At 48.6% G+C, this 24434-nt stretch overlaps 1 pseudogene; it reads right to left on the bottom strand.

Moving 5' to 3' along the window:
* Positions 1 to 24434, bottom strand: part of LOC136640317 (zinc finger protein 721-like) — a 165958-nt pseudogene that overhangs the window by 26397 nt on the left and 115127 nt on the right.

Consider the following 24434-nt stretch of genomic DNA (forward strand, 5'->3'; position numbering starts at 1 on the left):
GGGTGCAGCACTACTCTGAGCTATATTCCAGAGAAAATGTAGTCACTGAAGAAGCACTGAACAACATTGAGTGCCTGCCTGTGCTGGAAGAGCTTGACAGTGAACCAACCCTAGAAGAACTTCACGTGGCCCTGGACTCCCTTGCCTTTGGCAAGGCACCTGGAAAAGACAGCATCCCTGCTGAAGTCCTAAAATGCTGCAAAGAGATCATCGTCACTGAGCTGCATGAAATCCTCTGTCTCTGCTGGAGAGAAGGTGGAGTACCTCAAGACATGAGGGATGCAAACATCATCACGCTGTACAAGAACAAAGGTGACAGGGGTGACTGCAACAACTACCGCGGCATCTCTCTCCTTAGCGTTGTAGGAAAGCTGTTTGCCCGAGTTGTACTAAAGAGGCTCCAGGTACTTGCAGAGAGCGTCTATCCAGAATCGCAGTGTGGATTCCGAGCCAACAGGTCCACCACTGATATGGTATTCTCCCTTAGACAACTGCAGGAGAAATGCAGGGAACAACGACAGCCACTCTTTATAGCCTTCATAGATCTCACAAAGGCTTTCGACCTGGTCAGCAGAGACGGCCTCTTCAAGATTCTCCCCAAGATTGGATGTCCACCCAGGCTCCTCAGCATCATCAGATCCTTCCACAAGGACATGAAGGGCACTGTTGTCTTCGATGGCTCCACATCAGACCCTTTTGACATCCGAAGCGGAGTGAAGCAGGGCTGTGTTCTTGCACCAACCTTGTTTGGGATTTTCTTCGCTGTCCTGCTGAAGCAGGCCTTTGGAACTGCAACAGAAGGCATCTATCTCCGGACCAGATCAGACGGAAAGCTCTTCAACCTCTCCAGACTGAGAGCAAAATCCAAAGTCCAGCTGAAATGTCTGCGTGACTTCCTCTTTGCCGACGATGCAGCTGTCACTACCCACTCTGCCAAAGATCTCCAGCAGCTCATGGATCGTTTTAGCAAGGCCTGCCAAGATTTTGGACTGACAATCAGCCTGAAGAAAACACAGGTCATGGTTCAGGATGTGGACTCACCTCCCTGCATTACAATCTCTGAGCATGAACTGGAGGTTGTCCATGACTTTGTGTACCTTGGCTCAACGATCTCCGACACTCATTCTCTCGATGCCGAGCTAAACAGGCGCATCGGTAAAGCAGCTACCACGTTTTCCAGACTCACAAAGAGAGTCTGGTCCAACAAGAAGCTGACGGAACATACCAAGATCCAGGTCTACAGAGCTTGCGTCCTGAGTACACTTCTGTACTGCAGCGAGTCATGGACTCTTCGCCCACAACAGGAGAGGAAACTGAGCGCTTTCCACATGCGCTGCCTCCGACGCATCCTCGGCATCACCTGGCAGGACAAAGTTCCAAACAACACAGTCCTGGAACGTGCTGGAATCCCTAGCATGTATTCACTGCTGAAACAGAGACGCCTGCGTTGGCTTGGTCATGTTGTGAGAATGGATGATGGCCGGATCCCAAAGGATCTCCTCTATGGAGAACTCGTGCAAGGAAAGCGCCCTACAGGTAGACCACAGCTGCGATACAAGGACATCTGCAAGAGGGATCTGAAGGCCTTAGGGATGGACCTCAACAAGTGGGAAACCCTGGCCTCTGAGCGGCCCGCTTGGAGGCAGGCTGTGCAGCATGGCCTTTCCCAGTTTGAAGAGACACTTTGCCAACAGTCTGAGGCTAAGAGGCAAAGAAGGAAGGCCCATAGCCAGGGAGACAGACCAGGGACAGACTGCACTTGCTCCCGGTGTGGAAGGGATTGTCACTCCCGGATTGGCCTTTTCAGCCACACTAGACGCTGTGCCAGAACCACCTTTCAGAGCGCGATACCATAGTCTTTCGAGACTGAAGGTTGCCAATACATAAGGATAGCCACACCCCTTGCTCTCTTTGTTCCCCTTGATTCTATTTGCAGACTCCAGACTGGATTATTCACCCATGGTCTTAAATCCCTCTTACTTTTATGAGTTTCCTGAATACACAGTATATCAATCCCCAAATCCTTTGTCATTTATTCTATAATGTTTAAGGTCTGAGGCCAGACCATTTACATTTAAGGAGAGTAATTTAATCACCCTCCCCATTTTTTGTTTGTAACCAACCCCCTGGTGTGCTTTCTGGTCTATCTTTTACTACTATTTGCTGGTCGTTCTTCCCCCATAGCTGGAAAAAACCCTTCTTGAGGAGTTGGGTAGGGATTCAAAATCCCCACTCTTCTCATTCCTTGAAAAGAGATTCTGCCTTCCTGCTTCTCACCCCCCCATATTTCAATTCTTTCAACCAGCACAGACATAAGAAAAATTATTTTAATATATTACATTATACTTTGGAAGATAGCTTCTTTCTTATCCCTTATTCCAATTTATGTAATAGTCCTCTTTCTCTGCTCCTTCTTCCTCTTCTTCAACTTCTTGAAGAGTATTATCTATTTTAAGTCTATGAAGTAACTTCTCAGCTTCAGATGGATTCCTAGCTTTCAAGAGTTTACCATCTTTAAAAATCAAAATAACAGTGGGATATCCCCAGGAAAATAGAATGCCATTCTCATGTAATTTCTGAGCAAATGATCTCATAAGTCTTCTTTCTTGAAGAGTTTCTGGTGATAAGACGAATAGTTACTCTCTGACCCTGAAATTGTAAATCTTTGTTTTTCCTGAGTCTTCTCCAAACATAGCTCTGTATTTTCTCCCTTGAAAAAGCTATTATAATATCTCGTGGGCTATCACCAGGATTTGGTTTTGGTTTCAAGCTCCGATGAACTCGTTCAAGATCTTTTTCTTTTATAGTTATTCCTAATTTTCTGAAAAATTCAGTTAAAGTTTTTTCAAGATCTTTAGCCATAATATCCTCCGTTACTCCTGATAGCCTCAAATTTCTTCGTCGTTGGCGGTCTGATAATAAAGCAACTCTTTTTCTTAATAGTTGTATTCTTCCTCGTTATTTTCAATTTTTTTTACAGCATTATCTGCAGCTGTACTCACTATTTCTATGTCTTCCGATAATTGTTCGAATCTGTTTTGTAACTCCTTGAGGTCTTGCTTAATATTTTTCTCCATATTAGTTATCGGTTCAGTCAGTTCTTTCGTCTCACGCTTTGTCGCCATTTTGCTTGGTTATTTTGCTTCCTTATTTTGTATTCTTGAGAAAGAAGCTTTAAATATCTTGGAACACTCACCAAATCTTAACAGCGGCTTCTTCCAGCTTTATCCTCCCTAAATTCATTCCTTTCATGCTTCTCTTCTCAGCCCCCAGCACATCTGTCCCACCCTCCCACATCTGATTCCAGGGACTGGCCTCACCTGCAGTGACCACTTGTCCTCCTTTTCCAGGACATGTACACCCCTCCTTGCCGTGTGTCCTGGACAGGAGCGTGAGGGCCCTCCTTTTCCCCGTAAGTGGCCCCTTGCAGGCTGGGCACGCCCTTGATGTAGTCAATGGATTCCATGTACTGAGTGACGCTCTATTCCGTTGCTTTAATGTCATGTTGCACGTACACAAACTGCATGACAGCCATATGCCGCCCATTGTGGCATCCCCCTCCTCACGTCCTGCATTGTCTCTGGACGTCCCCCTTTCCAGGATGCCCTCCCCAGGTTTGCAGTCGGGACATCTGGTCGCTCTGGACTCGGTGTCCCTGTCATGGAGCTCCAACCCTGCCCTGGATCTCTGTCAGGCCCACCCCTCCCCAGGCACTTACCTGTGTGCTGGCGGTCACTGCGGGTGCGGTGGGTCGTCTGGTGAGCCATTACCGTGCCATTTCCGTGTGTTGTGCTTGTGAAAACAGGCATGTGTCGTGCTTGCGTAAACGGGGGTATGCTCTTGTTAACTGGAGTTGCAATCCTAACCACACTTTCCTGGGCTGCTGGATGTGCCTGGAGCCCAGGTGAACATGGGAAGTGGACCTGGCCTCCCCCTCTGCTTCTTCCAGGCCAGTCGCTCTGGCTCCGGGACGTCCTTGGCTATGTCTGTCCTGCAGGTGTGTCCTGGCCCATAAGAACTTGAACAGCCCCACTGGATCAGGCCATAGGCCCATCTAGTCCAGCGGCCCACCAAATGCACCTGGGCACTGCAGCCTGTGGGGGGCAGGAGGGGTGCCCAACTGCTTCCATAGTGGCTGTACCTGCCTGGAGCTTCTGAGGTTGGCACACCTGGGAGAGGACCTGTGTGAGCAGTTAGTGCTCATCCAATACCCCTGTCCTCAGCCCTCTGTGCTCTGTGCATGAATCACTTGTGGGTGCAGGGTGCCGTGGGTGTTTCTGCATGATTTGAGCATGGCTCCCACCACGGACCATACCTGCATGAAAGCTGCTGCTGAGGTTCACTTGTCATGTGACACCTGGGGGGAAAGATGATAGGTGTTTGCTAGTTTGCTAGCAGCCAGCCCCTCTCCCATCAGGACCCTGCAGCGTGTGCATGGCCCTGGGTGCTTGTTTGGGGCAGAGTGGTTGTGGGTGCTTGTTAGTGCTGCCAGTGCTCCCCTCCACCAAAGTGCCCCCCTTGGGAGGGCTGGGTGACAGAGCCCCATGCCACACACCCTCTGTTCTGGGGTATGTTGTGCTGGGACTGTGCTGATATGGCTGGGCAGGTGTGGGGCGATTGGCTACTGGCTTAGCACCATATCCTGTCCTCTCGTGGGTGGGGCCTGGTGTAGTGCAGGTCTGCAGGGTGTTTGTCTTGTTTACAGGTAACACCTTTCCATGGGCTCCTATGGGTCTCCTCCATTCTACGGCGAGTGTGTTGCTGGCGCTGCGAGCTGGGGGCAGAAAAGAGCATGTCAGCTCTGTTTAGGGGCTTTGGTGATGGCGCATTGGTGGCGCCTCTCCTGCGCCTACCCCAGGCACGCACACCGCCACACCTCTGGAACGCCCATGGAACGCCCCCACGGCACCTCACTGCCTCCTAGCGTTGTACCAGTGTCAGAATGATGCCGCTGCTTGCCGCTGCCTGTTTGCACCAGCGTACATCCGGCGCTGGCTTCCTCCTGCCAGCAGGGCGGTTCTACCACTGGCGTTGGCTCTGTGCAGGATTATGCTCTGAATGAATGAATGGGCTCAAATGTCCAGGATTTCCCCAAGCACCAACACAGCCCAAGAAATACAGCAGACCCTTAAATGGACCCCCATTCCCCCACCCCACAAGCACAACTCTGGTTGTTTTTGGACAACTGGGCCAGAGGCTCTCAGGGGATCAGAGGCTGACTGCAGGCAGGATAGAGGCTCATCGCAGGCTGCATCTGGTCCCCGGACCGGGGTTTGGAGACCCCTGGTTTAGGGGAATTATTACACTGCCCTTATTGGAACATGAAGATCGTAGGCTGGATTACAAGATGGCGTAATGCAGAGAAATTCCCTTTGCTTAAAGAGGAGACTGAGAAAGATAACTTGCAATAAAAGATTGTGGTTTATTACAAAAACGTCAAAGGTAACATAATGCACATGGAGAATGAAATTTCTTGGTCCTAATGCTCAAGTCCAGTGTACGCATCTTTCATGGTGGTTGCATGTGAAGAGTATTTGGTGCATCCGAGGAAATCAGAAAAAGGGTTGTAGGGAAGGATTTTAGGGGTCCCTGCTCTGCCAACCCCAGCTGCTAACTAAAGACAGGGAGAGAAGGGGAGAAAAAGCGGGGAGGGGAAAGGGAAGGCGTTCCAGTCGCAAGATAGTTATTTGATTTTTCTCTGTAAACCGCTTTGTGAACTTGAGTTGAAAAGCGGTATATAAATACTGTTAATAATAATAATAATAATAATAGTTACCTGTGATGGAAAGATTCCCAGATTCTTTCACTGACGCAATGCTAAACAGGCACAGACCTTTAAAAGTTTTTGAAGGCTTTATTTACAGCTATTTACAATTTTTGACTGATTCAGTTGGATACAGACATTTGACCCCTTGGTTCTTTCTTAGTTTCTCAGAGAACCACACCCAGAACTTCTCACTTATACCTTGCAACAAACGAGTGATCCATGTGATACCCATGTCACTTCCACTTCCTTATAGGGCATACTGACACCAGTGCATGGTTCCAGCCTTAACTGGAAAGTCATTTTACCCTTCTAAGGACTAGTTTTTTTGCCCACAATTTTGGTTACACAAGATCCTAGAATTTTCCTTATTCGGAAAGCTGTGACGTGCATGTTCTCTTTGTGCAGGTCACTTTGACATAATGACATAAACACCAATCCTTTTTTTGACTCTTTTCTCAGTTATTTTCCTCATCTAAAGAGAAGTAAGGTTAACCCTCTAAAATCTCTATCACCTGTCTTGTAGAGACAGTGGGGGGGGGAAGTGTCCTGTGAAGATGACCCTCTGACACAACACCAATGTGTTCAGCCTTGGAGAGAGAGAGAGCATGTGAGAGGAAGCTTTCTCTACTAAGAGGTTGGGAGACAGTGCTGAGCTGGCTTGTAGTTTGATTGCTAACACAAGGCTGGGTGCTTGGAGTATGTATCCATTTGAATGGGGATCCGTTATCAGCAAAATTCCATGGGGTTGATGGTTGGCTTCCTAGAACTTAACAAAGACTGTGGAAAACATGGTACAATGCAATGAATCAGCAAGAGAATTTCAACACCAAAATCATGGAAGGCAGTTCAAGTAATGCAGGAGACGCTTAAGCAGTGATTGGATTAAGACACAAGACTTCCTCCCATAATGTGTGACGATGGGGGGTGGTGTTGTGTCACCATGAGCTTGTGGCTTGACCAAAGTCCTGGAAATGTGGCCTGTGTGCTGGGAGAACAGTTTAGCTTGCATGATATTATAGTCCATAATAGCATAACCAGATATATATAGAGAAAATCACAGCTGAAAGGCAAAAAGGGGGATTTTCACATAACAGTCTCTCTTTGGACACAGACAGCTCAGCTCCACAGGATCCAAGTTAACTTCAGGATGGAGCTCTCTCACACAGGAAAAGTTTCCTCATCCATCCTAAAGCCTAATCCAGCATCTTCAACCCTGCGGTGTCTGTTCCTGTCCCCCCACTGCCTCTGGGAAGCCCAGAACCAACAGGGAAGGCCTGCATCTTCTCGAGGCCCCATCAACCACCAGCCTCTGGGGGAAACTCTGACAGTATACAGGCAATGGGGCACACCACTTTCGCTGTGCTCTGCAGGGCGGGTTCTTCTTCCCCAAAAGGGGCTTCGGAGCTCAAGATGGTAAGGGGACACACATCCCTCTCAACCTCAGGGCAGAACTTTCCCTTGTCACAGGGGCTACCTGTCCATCTGGGGAGGGCTGCAGATGGATCCCTCAGCCAGCTTGTCTCTCACCCCAGCTCAGGGTTTTAAGAAGCCTGCCAGCAGCTCCCCCTTGGTGCCCCCTGCCCCTGATCTCCTGTCCCCTTCTCCAAATGCCCACTCATGCCCTTGTCCTTCTGGTTTCCAAGCTTAGCTGTTCCTCTCTCCCAGCCTCCATTTCTGCCAGTGATGGGGAGCTTGTTACAAGGATCTCCCCTGCAAGTTGGAAGGACTTGTCTTGTCACTGCCCTCCTTGGAGTCTGTTGGGCCAAATAAGGCCAGGGCTGGACAACTAACCTCACCAAAATAATTGCAGGGCCTCCCTAGAGAAGCTCCCCCTCAGGATTATGTCACTCCGGCAGGCTCCAGAATTAGAGGCTCTGGTCCTTCAAGAGAAGGCTCCTCTTCCACCCACCAGGAGTGGCCGGCCACAGTGTCTCGAGGCCCAGCCCACCTGTCCCACTGCAGGAGCCAACTAGAAACATGGACTGGGGGGCAAAGGCAGCACGAGCGCTTGCCCTGGTGCTGGCTGGATCTCAAGGTCTGTGGAAACCAGACCCCCACTCTGGGGCTGCCTCTCCTTTCCTTGGGACTTTGCCCAATTCCTCCCTCCCCTTGGCTGGGCCCCTTCTCCCAATGACACTGGGCTTTCCTTTCACACACTCTTATCCCTGCCAGTTGTCCCTCCCTTCCCCACATCCCCTTCCCCTCTCCTGTCTCTCTCTCCACCCCCTCAACAGGTACCCCTGCCCCCTCCCCCACCTCTACATCCTACTATTTCTCCCCTGGTCTTCCTCCTCCTGCTTCTCCGTCTCTCTTCTCCTGTCCCTGCCCTGCTGTTCCCCATTCCGTCTTTCTCTGATCTCTCAATCCCCCTCGTTCCTTCTTCCCTTTGCCCAGCAAGGACAGCACTGCCAGGTGACATCACCCCACTGTTTGGCATTTCTTCTCCTCCATGGTGCGATAGTGCTAGTCAGTAAAACCTTTCTTGGCATAAAATACAGTCAGTCAGTCAGTCAATTGACCTTAATTACGGTCACAGACCAGCATTAAAAAAAAAATAGTGCTACTACATGATCAGCTACATGAACTGTGGTGGACAGGTCGATGAAAGTGTCGACCCAATGTGCGGCGGCAGTGAAGAAGGCCAATTCTATGCTTGGGATCATTAGGAAGGGTATTGAGAACAAAACGGCTAATATTATAATGCCGTTGTACAAATCTATGGTAAGGCCACACCTGGAGTATTGTGTCCAGTTCTGGTCGCCGCATCTCAAAAAAGACATAGTGGAAATGGAAAAGCTGCAAAAGAGAGCGACTAAGATGATTACAGGGCTGGGGCACCTTCCTTATGAGGAAAGGCTACGGCGTTTGGGCCTCTTCAGCCTAGAAAAGAGACGCTTGAGGGGGAACATGATTGAGACATACAAAATTATGCAGGGGATGGACAGAGTGGATAGGGAGATGCTCTTTACACTCTCACATAATACCAGAACCAGGGGACATCCACTAAAATTTAGTGCTGGGAGAGTTAGAACAGACAAAAAAAAATATTTCTTTACTCAGCGTGTGGTTGGTCTGTGGAACTCCTTGCCACAGGATGTGGTGATGGCGTCTAGCCTGGATGCCTTTAAAAGGGGATTGGACAAGTTTCTGGAGGAAAAATCCATTATGGGGTACAAGCCATGATGTGTATGCGCAACCTCCTGATTTTAGAAATGGGTTATGTCAGAATGCCAGATGCAAGGGAGGGCACCAGAATGAGGTTATCTGGTGTGCTCCCTGGGGCATTTGGTGAGCCGCTGTGAGATACAGGAAGCTGGACTAGATGGGCCTATGGCCTGATCCAGTGGGGCTGTTCTTATGTTCTCTTCCCTGGTGGTCTCTGAGCTCTCTGTGCTGCTGCAGCCCCTTTTATAGCCTCAGTGGCTCTGCACACGGCAACCCTCTACCTCTCCTCCAATGGTATCGCCGCCTTCTTTTGCACAGCACACTAAAATCTCCTGCCTCAGCCCCTCCCAACTCTTAAGAGCTTGTTACAAGGTACTCAGCAAGTCAGCCAATGGGCTCAAACAAACTCAGACAAACTATCTTTTGGCTCATGAAAAGCACAGGCTATGATCCTACCAGGCCAAGTTCCAGCAGCCAACTGAGCCCAAGTTCTGCACATATCACTATGAAATTCAGCATGCTCTGACCTCCCAATTTAGTGCAGTTATCTCCACTTTTGACTATTGAAAGAGGGTGAGGTGACCACTGGAAATAAGGCAAGAATTAGCAGCATCAAAGCACCTATTCCACCTAAGGGATTAAATCTCTCCCCTGACCCTTTCAGAATTTAATGTATTACTAGTAAGCATCAAGAAAATACTCAGAGATAATTTCTCAAGCACAAGATTATTCCCCCCGTGGTTAATGTAGCATCAAAAGCCTCCAGCAACACATATACATGAATTTAATTTAAAGTATCCATATTATAATAAGCAAAAGACAAGTAGAACAAAACAAGTAAAAAGCCAGTGTGAGGTACAATAGAGCAAGCCAATAAGATCATTCATATGCAACCCCAAGTGGGGGGTGGGAACCTCAGGGCCAGCAATTAATCCCTTACTTCTCCCCCAGGAAGGTTTCAGCAGCTCCTGCATGGGCGCAGTACATTGCAATGGGATCTCAGAGGCAGCTAAACCTCTAGAGGGTAGAGCCTCCATCTGCCTGAAGATAACATCCACAAGGGCGCCAGTTCGAGGCCACCGGCACCGTGCGACCTTGAAGCAGCTGACAAGCTGAAGCCGAGCTATTCCATCTGCTCTGAGCGTGGGAGGATGGAGGCCAGAATGTGAAGCCAGATCGGAATGAAACACCTGAATGTAGTGGTTCTTGAAAGAAAGAATATATTATATTCTTATATAATTATATAAATTATATTATATAATTGTTAGATATCGTTATATAAATACTGTTGTTGTTAATTGTAAAAATCCCTATTTAATAAGGGATTTAAATAAGCCTGCCTATGTAAACCGCCTTGAATAAAGTCTTGAATAAAGACCAAGAAAGGCGGTATATAAATACCCGTTGTTATTATTATTATTATTAAACTTTGCTGCATAAATTCCTGATTGCCTGGGGTATTGCAGAGGCATTTATCTCCTCAGGAACCACTTACATGTGCGCCACCCCACCTCCGGCAGTACTATTTCCAAGCAGTTTCTCCCTGTGTGGGTTTTAGGTGCGAAGTCAGATTTGAGTTCCAGCAGAAACTCTTTCTACACTCCAAGCATTTATATGGCTTCTCCCCTTTGTGGGTTCTTTGCTGCGAAGTCAGGCTTGAGTTCACACTGAAGATCTTTCTACACTCCAAGCATTGAAACGGTTTCTCACCTGAGTGGATTCTTTGATGTTTAGTCAGGCTTGCTTGCTGATTAAAACACTTTCCACACTCCAAGCATGTATATGGCTTCTCACCTGTATGGGTTGTTTGATGTTTAGTTAGGACTCCACTTGCACTAAAGCTCTTTCCACACTCCAAACATTTATATGGCATCTCCCCTGTGTGGGTTCTTTGATGCACAGTCAGGCTTGAGCTTACACTGAAGCTCATTCCACACTCCAAGCATTGATATGGTTTCTCACCTGTGTGGATTCTTTGATGATAAGTGAGGCTTGCTTGATAACTAAAACACTTTCCACACTCCAAGCATCTATATGGTTTCTCAGCTGTGTGGGTTCTTTGATGCACAGCCAGGTGTGAGCTCTGACTGAAGCTCTTTCCACACTCCAAGCATTGATATGGTTTCTCACCTGTGTGGGTTCTTTGATGGGTAGTGAGGCTTGCTCGATAACTAAAACACTTTCCACACTCCAAGCATGTATATGGTTTCTCAGCTGTGTGGATTCTTTGATGGTTAGTGAGGCTTGCTTGATACCGAAAATACTTTCCACACTCCAAGCATGTATATGGCTTCTCACCTGTGTGGGTTCTTCGATGCTTAGTGAGGTCTCCACTTGCACTAAAGCTCTTTTCACACTCCAAACATTTATATGGTTTCTCACCTGTGTGGTTTCTTTGATGCACAGCCAGGTGTGAGCTTTGACTGAAGCTAATTCCACAGTCCAAACATTTATATGGTTTCTCACCTGTGTGGGTTCTTTGATGCACAGCCAGGTGTGACCTTTGACTGAAGCTCTTTCCACACTCCAAGCATTGATATGGTTTCTCACCTGTGTGGGTTCTTTGATGGTTAGTGAGGCTTCCTTGCTGTCTAAAACACTTTCCACACTCCAAGCATTTATATGGTTTCTCACCTGTGTGGATTCTTTGATGTTTAGTGAGGTTTGCTTGACAACTAAAACTCTTTCCACACTCCAAGCATGTATATGGCTTCTTCCCTGTATGGATTATTTGATGCTTAGTGAGGTATCCACTTGCACTGAAGCTCTTTTCACACTCCAAACATCTATATGGTTTCTCCCCAGTGTGGGTTCTTTGATGTACTGTAAGGTTTGTTTTACTGTTGAAGAGCTTACCACACTGAGGGCATTTTTCCTTCCTCTTTTCAGTTTTTTTCCGTGGATTGACTGGGAGGATGTTCAAACTGCCACCCTGACAAGCACCAGATTTATTTCTCCCTTTCTGTGTCCGGTTTCCCTCCTGCTTCCTTGATCTTTCCTGATTCGCAGTTCTCTCCCTTGTGTGGCTCCTTTCATGGAACGTATGATGTGTGTTTGTGCTGGTAGTTTCCTCATGCAAAGGACACATCTCACTTCTCCTTACTTTGGAATGTTCCTCTTTGATTAGGAGTTCTTGGAGACACACACGTTTAGTCCTCCAGGCAGGGGTCTGTGTTCCCTCCTCCCTCCCTGATCCATCTTGATTTCTAAAAGTCTCTTCCTCTACCTCAAGCATGGTAATGTCCGATTACATCCCACAAGGCTCCCTCAGATCCTCATTGACTTGTCCACCGGTTCCTGGATCGGAGAGAGAATCCTGATTAGCAGTGGACGTGTTGAGGAGGGGTGGCCATTTATGTCAAAGAAGGGGTAGAATCTAGCAGAGTTGAGCTGGAAGGCGGGTCTGCCTCCACCATAGAATTACTTGGGTTAAACTAGCAAGCCCAAGTGGGATAATAGTGGGAGGGTGTAATTGTCCTCAGGACCAGAAATCAGAAGGGGACCTTGAAATGAGGAAACAGATCAGGGAGCTATCAAGGACGGACAGGGTTGTAATCATGGGGGACTTCAAATTTCCTCATATCCACCAGGTGAATTCATGTTCTGGTCATGAAAGAGAGACCAAATTTCTTAACATGCTAAATGACTGTGCCTTAGAGCAGCTGGTCATGGAGCCCACCAGAGGACAGGTGACTCTGGATTTAATATTGTGCAGTACTCAGGGCCTGGTTAGAGATGTAAATGTTGCTGAGCCATTGGTGAACAGTGACCATGCTGCGATCTGTTTCAATATGCATGTTGGGGGAAGAGTGCCAAGCAAATCTGACACAAAAACCCTTGAATTCTGATGAGCAGATTTCCCTCAAATGAAGAGGCTGATTAGGAAAAAGTTGAAAGGGAAGGTAAAGAGGGTCCAATCTTTCCAGAGTGCATGGAGGCTGCTTAAAACATCAGAAATAGGGTCCCAGGAGCAGTGTATACCACAAAGGAAGAAGGGCTCCACTCAGTCAAGGAGGTGCCCACATGGCTAGCCAGCCAACTTAGAGAGGCCGTAAAGGGGAAGGAAGCCCTTATGTAAATGGAAGTCTTGCCCTAATGAGTAGAATAAAAAGGAACATAAACTGTGGCAAAAGAAATGTAAGAAGGTGATAAGGAGGCTAAGAGAGACTATGAGGAACACACGGCCAGCAGCATTAAGGGATATAATAAAAGTTTCTTCAAAGATGTTAGAAGCAGGAAACCCGCCAGAGAAGGGGTTGGCCCTCTGGATGGTGAGTGAGACTTAGAGACTTAGAGATGGCAGAGAAATTGAATGAATTCTTTGCATCTGTCTTCATGGCAGAGGACCTCGGGCAGATACTGCTGCCTGAACAGCCCCTCCTGACTAAGGAATTAGCAGCACAATGCTGTCCACACTTCCCTGGTCGTAAGCCCCACTGACTCTAATTAGACATAGTATGAGTAGACATGCATGTGATGCATGAGAGATGTGAGGGTAAACAGAATGCCGGATGCAAGGGAGGGGGGACATTTGAGACATACAGAATTATGCACAGGATGGATAGCGTGGATAGAGAGACGCTCTTTTCCCTCTCACCCAACACCAGAACCAGGGACATCCACTAAAGTGTTGGGAGAGTTAGAACAAACATAAGAAAATATTTATTTACCCAACATATTATTAGTCTGTGGAACTTCTTGCCACAGAACATGCTGATGGCATCTGGCCTAGATGCATTTAAAAGGGGACTGGACAGATTTGTGGAGGAAAACCCCGTCACAGGTTACAAGTTATGATGGGTAGGCACAGTCTGAGATTAGTTGGTCGCTCATTATGAAGGTCGGGTAGGAATTTATTTCTGTCAGCTGAATTGGCTGTGGATGGCAGTTTTCCTGTCTATTCTGGACCGGCGAGGGAGGGAAGGTATGTTCAGAAAGTTCTGTGGGTTAAAAATTGGTCAATGTGTTTAAAGTAGGACAAGTTAAACCCTAGTGCAGTCTGTTATCTTTGTTGGGAGGTGTGAGGGTAAACAGAATGTCAGATGCAGGGGAGTGCCAGCAAGGTGCAAGTATCTTGTGTGCTCCCTGAGAAATCTGGTGGGCTGCTGTGAGATGCAGGAAGCTGGACTAGATGGGCCCTGGGCCTGATCCAGCGAGGCTCTCTTTATGTTCCTATAGGGAAGTGGCATCTCTAAAGCGTCTAGAGATGTGTACTCAGAAGTAAACACCACTGGATGCCGTGGCACTGACTGGCCCCCTTGAAAGGATGCACAGGATCACACTCTGCTCAGAGATCGACTCTCAAAGAGCTGTTGTGCAGAAGAATCACAATTATGGCTGCTTGGCCTGTTGCAACCTGACCTAGTCTTCGGATGGAGGTAGTGGACGTTGTTTCTGTGGAGAAGTCCCAAGAGGAGGGCCTCCCAAGACTCTCGCAGGCCTATCAGCACCTTTAATGTCATCACATGAATGCTAAAACATGGCTATTTTGTGCTGTGGGGTCTCCCGTGCGCAGTTTCATTCTTAAATGGCATGTAGATCCTACTGAGCTCAACTGCACTGGAAGGACAGGAGCCGATTTCCACAGGCCACGTCTCGCATTATCTCGCATTCTGCTGCCTTTGGGACAGTGAAGCCTTGTCCCCCACCAAGCAAATGAGCCAAGGAAGAACAGGGGAAAAAAGAGGTCCAGGCCAAATCTATAACCAGAACCTATGTGGGCATTTCTAGGCCCACTAAGGGTCTCCTTTCCTGCTGTGTCATTCCTGCTGCCGCTATTCTTCCCCAAAGCCCAGTCCCTAAGAGAGGAGCTGTAACCGTTCCAGGTGACGTCCTGTTGCCCGGCACTAATACTTCAGCCTGAGGTGGAAGCCCAGTTATTTCTGCACCTCTGGAAAGGGGAGACACTGAGACACACACCTTGGAAGACGTGGCTGTTTTGATGCAGGCTGGGTAAGGTGGCTCCTCTCTGCAGAGCAGACACTGGGGCTGGATCTTCCCTGCTCAGTCACAGAGGGGCTCCCCCTACTCACCTTCCTCAATTCCTTCTTCTGAGAGCATCAACCTTCCAACAAAATCTCTGGGACTTTTGGATCAGGCAGGGGTGCTGGAAAGATCTTCAGCTGCAAAATCCAAAGGATTTTCTTATGACTTTTCTTGCCTCGGCCTCTGTTGAAACCAACAAAGAGGCCAACAGTTGAACAAATAAAACACAATTTTAAATATATAAACTGAAGATGCAACATGAAGTAAACATACACGAGAGTCAAAAAGTACCCGGCCCCTCAGTTTTAGGTCTAAAATCCTGTTCTCCAGTGTCATCCTGTTATTTTTCGCATTGGTTTCAGTGATGAAGGCCCCTTTTAGCCCTCTCTGTTCCAGCCTTTCTGCTCCCCATATCAAAATCCCCTCACCATAGAAACAAAGGCACCCAAGAGCAGACCAAGAGTTCAGCATGCAATTGGCGGGGGGGGGGGATTTATTGCAGTGTGCCTTCTTGGCCCCCTCCCCTTCCCCTCCACTGGCGGGGCTGTGATCCTGGGCCTCCCTCCCCACCTGGGGGTTCTTTCCTCCCCTCTCAGCTCAAAGCTTTGCAAAGTTGCAGATGTTTCCAGGCTACTCAGGGAGGTCACTCTCTGCAGGACACACACTTGGAGCTCTTCCCTTGTCCTCCCCACTGCCTCCTTCTGGGGCTCAGCTCCTTAATGGACTCTCTGCTCCCTGCATCAATCCCAGATGCTGGAAGGATTCCCATCAGCTACAAAGCCATTTTTTGCTCTTTTTTTCTCCCTGGTGGACCTCTGGAAAGGGAAGAGGTCCAGGCTTTGGACGGGAGGGCTCCTGAATGCCATTTGGAAGTCTTAAACCCCACACAGTCTGGGATGGAGGGGCCTGAAGGACTGCCTTCTTCCAGATCAGCTGGCTCTCCCTGCAAGGTCAGCAAAGGTGGCCCTGCTTCCAGGGCTGGGGCAGACGAATTGAAGCGAGGGGCAGGGCCTTCCCTGTGGTGGCCCCTCAGCTTTGTGACTCCCCCCTTTTGAGGCTAGAGAAGCACCCCTTGTGCTAAGTCTCTGAGGGCAAAGACCACCCCTTTCTGCTTGTGGGGTGCTGCAAGGCTGGCTGGGGGGATATGCCCCTTCACACCCACGGGGGTCCTCTTCCAGTTCTGCCTCTCAGGACAGGCGCAGCTCTTTGGGGCGCAGTTCCAGAGCAGGGTCCTGAGGAGCCTGTTGCCCCTTCCGGGTGGGTCTCGACGGGGAGGGTCCTCAGTGCCCCCACGTGCTCCTGTGCCCTTGGCCCCCCTTTCCCTGCTGAGGGGCCGTCTCGCCCCTTCGCTTCTTCCTTTCCCACGATTCTCGCAGCCCCCCCAGCAGAGCCCAAGTGGAGGGGGGACAGTGGCAGCCCCTCCCCACCTCTTGCCAGGACCGCCCCGGAGCCCGGCCTGGCCTTCCCTCCCCCGTCCCCCATTCCTTCTTACCCCCACAGATCGGGCTCCTCCTGGTCCTCCGGTGGCTGGACGCTCGGCAGAGGCTGCAGGCGCCACGTGCGGGAGGCGGAAGGGGGCGGGGGAAGAAGGGGCTGCCCCACTCCGCCCCCAGTGGCTCCGCTTAACCCTCGCAGTGCCGCGCAGCAGAGAGCGAGAGCAGCACAAGCAGGTCCCGCGCCCCGCGGCGCTCCTGGCCCGGACTGGCTCCGAGGGGGCTCCCTGCAGGACTTGGTGCTTCCCCCCAGGCTACGCCACTGTGCAGGAGGCTGCCCGGCCCGCGAGGGATGAACAGCCAAGGCTACAGGGTGGAGTGGGCGAGACACTTCAGGGCCCCCCAGGCCAGAAGGGGTTCGGCCACATGCAGCGGGGAGGCACCGGGACACGGGTGGCCTCTTGTCCTCTTGTGCGGTCCCTGAAGCACTCGGTGGGCCACTGAGATGCGGGAAGCTGGACTTGGCGGGGCTGATGTCGGGGGCGCCACGGGTTGCAAAGGGGGCATCGCCCCTCCTCAGCCCCGGTGGCGAAGCTAGAGGGGGTGCAGAACCCTGGGTTTTGCAGGGAGCCTCAGCCCAGCGTGCAGGCAGCCCCCTCCCCTCTGGAGCCATTCTGGGCGGGGGGAGCTGGACAGAGGCAAAAGCCCAGAAGTCCTCTCGGGGACACTCCCAGAATGTGTCCCACTCCCTCTCGGGGACACCTCCATTTTGCTCCCCTCCACCGGAATGGCTCTGAAGGGGAGGGGCTGGGGCTCCTTGCCAAATGTAGGGCTTTGCTCCCCCTCCAGCTACGCCACTGATGAACCAGCAAAATGTACCATCACATTTGTCACCCTGACAGGCAGTGAAACAGTGTCAGGGCCGCGTTCCAGACTGCTTGGGTGCCTCTGCCTCTTTCTTCTTGCAGGAAGCCCTGCAAGGACCACTGCTAATGGTCAGTCTGCTGGAGGAAGCAAGATTAGCAAGCAGACTTGGCCAGGAGCCCAGAGCTGACCCAAACCATTCTCTGGCAGGCCTCGCAAGCCCTCTCCCCCTTGACCCCGTGGCTCAGCTGCCCCTCCTGGCTGGTGGCTTTGCAGCCTTCCTTCCCAGCTGTGACTTCTGGACTGGTGCCAGAGGGACCCTGCGGAGGCTTCTGCTTGCCTCTGGCAGGAGAAGGTGGCTGAAGGCAGGAGGGGTCTTGATGGGGCTGCGCACAGCTGGTCCCTCAGCTCAGAGAGTGCAGGCTGCCCTCTGCTCCCAGGGAGACCCGCAGTGCTGAGGGGCTGAGCCCAGAGCAAGTCCACAGCTGCACAACTCAGACACTTGGAAGGACAGATCCTGCAAGAAGAACCAACTCTGCAAACAAGAGGAGGCCTGGAAGGAAAACTAGGCTGAGCTGGTGGCAGCTGAGTTAGGGGGCCCCGGGGAGACAAAGGGCCGGGAAGGGGGTCCAGAAGGGTCACTGCACAGCAGCTGGATGGGTCCTGCTGTCCCAAGATGGAGCAAGCGTGTGCATGTCCGAACTCTGGCCGCAGAGATGGGGCTGCTCTGGAGCTGCCATTCCAGCTGCCTGGGGGAGGACTGATGTTCCCCTTCAGCACGCGGTGCTTTGTATGAGGGTGGCATTTGTTTTGATAAGGAGAAGAGGGATGGATAGATGGGCAGATTCAGATGGTCCTGCCTTGGCTGCCCCTTCCCTCCTCGGGTGGGGGGGAAGTGACCCTGGCAGACGGGGCTGCCCTGGGCTGCTGTCATGAATATGTACAGTTTAGGCCTAGTAGTATTGCAAAGCCTGAACCAAAGTAACCCAGTAACACAGAAGGGGCTTGCAGTTCCTAGCTGCAAGGAATTTACAACCCCATGGAAGGTGATGATGTAGCACCTCAGCAGACAGAGAGGCGCCCATGAGTCTCCAGTGGGGAGGGGGAGAACTAGGAGGACTAGCATCCAGCCCCACCTCGGGAAGATTCTGTCCCCAAGTGTTTCTGGAGGAAAAATCCATTACAGGGTACAAGCCATGATGTGTATGCGCAACCTCCTGATTTTAGAAATGGGTTAAGTCAGAATGCCAGATGCAAGGGAGGGCACCAGGATGAGGTTCCTTGTTATATTGTGTGCTCCTTGGGGCATTTGGTGGGCTGCTGTGAGATACAGGAAGCTGGACTAGATGGGCCTATGGCCTGATCCAGTGGGGCTGTTCTTATGTTCTTAACTACAATTCCCAGGAGGCCTTGCAGGTCTTCTTGTTGTCTGGTGTGGGGCATTTGGTGGGCCGCTGTGAGATACAGGAAGCTGGACTAGATGGGCCTATGGCCTGATCCAGTGGGGCTGTTCTTATGTTCTTAACTACAATTCCCAGGAAGCCTTGCAGGTCTCTTGTTATCTGGTGTGCTCCCTGGGGCATTTGGTGGGCTGCTGTGAGATACAGGAAGCTGGACTAGATGGGCCTATGGCCTGATCCAGTGGGGCTGTTCTTATGTTCTTAAAAAAATAACAATAAGGATTCCATACACAAAAATTTTTTTAAGCCATCCAAAATCAGGGAGCCAACTTGTCAGCCATTCCCAGAATCCATTACCAAAACATATATCCTGTTGAATATGAGCAGTAAGATTTCTTAATGTGGCTAACCGTTGTTCAATACTATAACTGTTGTCAGAAAGGTTGAAACAACACATGTGTTTGAATGATGCACAGCCATGATGATGTTTAAAGAGCAAAACATCTATCGTCGCCCGGTTGTCCAATACAGCCTTTCTTAACTCATGCTGTTCATTGTTGAGGAGGGCGACAGCCTGGCTAGTTATATTAATTGTTTTAACTGCATAGCAGGCTAATTTATGCAATTGCTTTGCTGTGTTTACTGCTAAACCTGGGACACTTATCAAAGAGATGACTAAAGACATATACTCAGCTTTACTTAACAAATGTACATTTGAATCACAATCAGGGGGAAGGGCAATACTTCTTTTTTCTTGAAAGTGAGATGCTGTGGGTAAAATTACTGCAAAACGGCTAAGGCAACAAGTGGTAGTTGAAAGATTTGCAGGAATATAGCTAAAGGTGTGACTTCCACATGTAAAAAAAACCATCCAGGGGGTAGCAATACATTTGCATAATTAAAGGTAACATTTTCATACTTGGAGCAATTCATGGAGTCTGTTCCCACAGGCATACATGGTTTTTTGAGTCTTTGAGTACAGTTCACTATCCTTGCACATGTTAGGTTGCCTGTACTTGCCACGTGAGGAGTGTGCAATGATAGTGCTCCATAAGGGAGTTGTGGTTGTACTTGTCTCCAGTTGGACATTGTGGCATAGTTTATGGAGACATTAGGAAACCCAAAAAACATGGTTTCATTGGCTATGGCCTCTGGCTGTTTACAGACTGGTATCAAGCAAGACCCCAGAATGCTTCCTGCGTCAAGATTATTTGAAAGACAAAAGTGTGTGGTGTTAACTATTGGAGCAAGTCACTCCCAGAGGTTATAACTCAAACGTTCCCTTAAGGGGGGTGCTGGGTGACTTTCCCCTATCGGGATGATACAAAGAAAGAAAAAACAAAACAACATCATCATTGAATTCTTTGTGATTTGACTCATCATTGTTAAAAGCAGTTTCTCAGGGGTCTCAGGTTCATTAGATGTCATCAGTTGTCTCTGGGCTTTGGATGTGAGAGCTTTTAGATCCCCCCAGGTTATGGGATGGGCTTGGCACTGGCCCGCTTGACTCGATCTCTTGGTCGGTTGCCGATTCTTGGGTCTTTCCTGGAGCCCCAGGGTCATCTGGAACTCTGGAATCGGATTCTCCAACCCCTGGCTCCACGACATCCTTGGCTGGCCTCACACAGCTTGCTGGAACCCACAATGTGCCTGTTGGAGTAAGAATAGCAGCATAAACCCGCCCCCAGGTTACTAACGGAACTGGGCCCTTCCACTCTGGATCTGGCAATTGCCTGTAATACACCATTGGCCTGGGGAGGGCTTTCATGACTCCCACGTGCCTTTCATGGGGAGTGAAGCCTTCTGCATTAAGTGTTAAAAAGTTCAAAGTATATAGCAACACATACAGTGTTTCCTGAATGTGTATTGGTCCAAACAAACGATGCCTCATATCCTCCGTTTTTAATTGTTTAGATAAGAGGGCTTTGAGTGAACGGTGCGCCCGTTCAATAATCGCTTGTCCCGTGGAGTTCCAAGGGATACCGTGTCATAAAACAATGTTCTAGGTGGTGCAAAAAGAAAGAAGTTCTTTTGAAGTATAAGCAGGGGCATTGTCTGATTTTAATGCAAGAGTCTTGCCCATTACTGCAATTGAATGGACAAGGTGAGCAATTACGTGCTTTGCAGTTTCTTTTTTCAAAGCTGAAGCCCACACAAAACCTGAGTAGGTGTCAATACACACATGTAAGTATGAGTATGGCTTGAATTCAGGAACATGAGTAACGTCCATCTGCCAAAGTTGATTGGCTTGGGTTCCACGAGGATTGACTGCGTGTGGAAATGAGGCAGGGCCTCGGGAACGATGTGGACAAGCATGAACTATGGCCTGTGCTTGTGAGAGAGAAATTGAAAATTGTTTGACTAACATTTTGGCAGACTGATGAAAAAAGGCGTGACTAGCTATCGGATCTGAAAACAGGGAGTTGACAGAAGAAACAGAGAGGTCTTTAAGGGCTTGGTCAGCTTTTGCATTGCCTTCTGACAAAAAACTGGCAAAGGGGTGTGGCTTCGGATATGAGCTGCAAAATAAGGCTGAGCTGGTTTGAAGCAGATTTTGCAGGGTGAGAAAAAGAGATAATAAATTATAATTTAGCTGAATTGTCACACAAGCAAGGGGGAGGTGCTCTAACAGATTATAAACATATTGTGTGTCCACAATTAAATTGAAGGGCTGATCTCTCATCACTTTGAAAGCTGTTATCACTGCTGCTAATTCTGCTCTTTGTGCTGAGATTTGTGAACTGGTGAAGTGGGTTTTCCAGTGACCCTCTTTCTGATATGTAACCACCCCCCGGGTTGGGGATCCATCAGTGAAAACTGTGATTGCTTTTGAGATGGGAACTGAGCATCTAACTGGTTTTACAGAGAGGTTTGCCTGTGTGATTAGGGAAAATCTATTATCTTTGGGGGTGTTGAATGTTACTTCTCTTACGTACTCTGCTAGGGCAATTTGATATGAGGTGGAAAATTCCCACAGATGTAATTCTTCATTTTTTGTGATGGGCAAGACAATTTTGATGAGGTCCCGCTCTTGAAGTTTCATCGATCTTTCCCTGCTCTTTCTTATGAGGAAAATGATGGCTTCTTGACAGGACAATACATTCCTTGAGGGATTAGATAACAAATAAAGCCACTCAAGGATGTAGACTTGAGTGTCTGATTTTGGGGCACACAACACACTGGTAGGAGTATGAGCGGAAGGCAGGACTACTAGCCACAAAAGAGATTGAAATGGAAGGCGATCTACAAACTGACATTTCATGAGCTGTTGTATTTGTTGTAGGGAATTACGTGCCTCTGGGGAAAGGAAAATTTGCTTTGCAGGATCTTGACCTTCTTTAAGGTGGTCAAACAATGGTTTTAACAATTGTGTAGGTAATTTGAAATATGTGCATACCCAATTAATGTGTCCTAACAACTGCTGCAATTGCACCAGGGTTAATTGTTGTGGGATTGCTAATTCTGGTGTTACCGGTGCAGCATAGGAGGAAAGAACCTTATGGCTAAGATATAAATAAGGTTCCTGTTTTTGCACTTTTTCTGGTGAAATATGAAGACCAAACTATTGCAGCATTTGAGACAGGTCTTGCAAAAGAGAGGGGTCTAATTGAGGACCAGCTATCAAGATATCGTCCATATAATGGCACATTAACAATTCTGGATGTTTATCTCTAAATGGCTGCAAGTCTTGATCTACATATTGCTGACACAAGGTGGGGCTATTTAACATTCCTTGTGGCAGAACCAACCAATGATAACATTTTATTGGTTGCTGATTGTTTAAGGTAGGTACAGAAAAAGCAAACCTTTCACAATCATGTTTATGCAAAGGAATGCTGAAAAAACAATTTTTTAAATCTATCACAAACAGTTGATAGTCATGGGGAATTAAATTGGGATTCAGGAAGCCGAATTGAAGTGGTCCCATGGGTTGAATTCATTTGTTTACCTCATGGAGATCGTGCAGGAGTCTCCATTTCCCAGATTTTTTCTTTATGACAAATATTGGTGTGTTCCATGGGCTGGTGGAGGGAACAATATGTTTGGCCTGTAATTGTTCTTGAATTAATGGGTGCAATGCCTCCAATTTTTCTTTAGACAGAGGCCATTGCTCCACCCAAACTGGGCTACCTGGTAGCCAGGTAAGTGGCAAGGCATAATGTTTACTCATGTTTGTTCATCAAACTCTATTCTTGCCCCTAAAAGGTTCAAAATGTCCCTACCCCAAATGTTCACTGGAAGATCTATAACAAGGGGTTTGATCATGATGGAATGGGATAGTGGGGTAGAGGTTCCTACCTGGAGCCATGTGGCACTTTGTTGGGAGGTCTTCTCCCCTCCTACCCCCCAGACTGTTCCTGAGTTCTCTAGCTTCCACCCGACTGGCCACTCCCACAGGCTGATTACTGTCACATCAGCCCCCGTGTCCAAGAGCCCTTTAAAAGGATGACCATTTAAAGTGAGCTCTAACATTGTGAAGTTATAGCTTTCATGCAGGATAAAATGGCTGGATCTAAGGTGGATCCAAACCCAGTGTTCCCTCTTTCTCTATTTTTTGTTGGAATTTGTAAATAGGGGAACATTATGAGCTGGGCTACAGTTTGACCTTTGTTTAGAGTTTGCGGAATGTTTACCCATATCTCTATCTTTAAAATTCCCGTGTAATCAGAATCTACTACTCCAGTAACAACAAATATACCTTTTTTCCTGGCATGAGATCGGGGAAGTATAAGACCGACCACTCTGTCTGGCAAAGGTCCCTTTACCTGAGTGTCTAAGACCTGTACTTCCCCAGGGAGCTGGAACTCTGTCCTTTTGAAGCTCTAAATCTATTCCCACACTGGCTTTGGTGGCCCCCACACCTAATGCTGGTGGTTCCCCTGTTTGTTCTAGGGCTGGCCTGCTGGGGAGTTTCCCGGCAGTCTTGCAGGTGAGGATCTACAGTGATTGGCCCAGTGGTAACTTTTTTGACATTTTGGACTTTTTTTGAGGGACGGGAAGCAGGATTCTTTTTAGATCTACATTCTTTTTCAAAATGGCCAAATTTGCCACACCCAAAACATTTTTTGTTAGCTTTTGAGTTCTGCTGTAAGGCTGCTGCAAGAAGACTAGCTTTGTGAGTATGAGTGCCTACATTCTGGCAAGTTCTGATAATGTCTGCGAGGGTTAAGTTCCGCACTGCTGATAAGGGTTGAAGCGCCCTTCTGTAATCCTCATTGGCATTGTCTATAGCAAGTTTCATTAAGAGCTCTTCTGCTGCTTCATTATTATCCACTTGCTTGGTAATGGCTTCTTGGAGGCGGTTGATATAATCTAAGTATGGTTCCTCCGCTCCTTGCCTAACTGCTGCAAAGGACTTTCCGGTCTTCCCTATTGCAGGGATCTTATGTAAAGCCCGCAGTGCACAATTGGCTGTTTCATTTAAGTACTGGTCCCCAAGTTGTACCTGCATGTCTGTGGTGCTGAATTGACCTTCTCCTGCTAACTGTTCCCAAGTTACGTTGTTTTGTGGGTTTAATGCGCGCAGGCGTGCAGCATGGGTTTCACACATAAAGTGAAACTCATTAAGCCACACTGCATTTTGAGCAGGTGTTAAGACCATGCGCATTAGAGATTTCCAATCATAAGGGACCAAGTGGTACCCGTTCGCTACTCCTTCTAGTAGCCCTCTGGCATATGTGCTTGCGATGCCAAAATCTTTGAGAGCAACCCTTGCCTCTTTTAATACAGAGTAGGGGAGAGTTTGCCAAACTCGAAATGTCTGTCCTTGTGCATTCTGACCTTGCACTACTGGACAAATCATTGATAATTCAAAGGATT

The sequence above is a fragment of the Tiliqua scincoides genome, chromosome 2, assembly GCF_035046505.1.
Source record: "Tiliqua scincoides isolate rTilSci1 chromosome 2, rTilSci1.hap2, whole genome shotgun sequence".
Taxonomy (NCBI): domain Eukaryota; kingdom Metazoa; phylum Chordata; class Lepidosauria; order Squamata; family Scincidae; genus Tiliqua; species Tiliqua scincoides.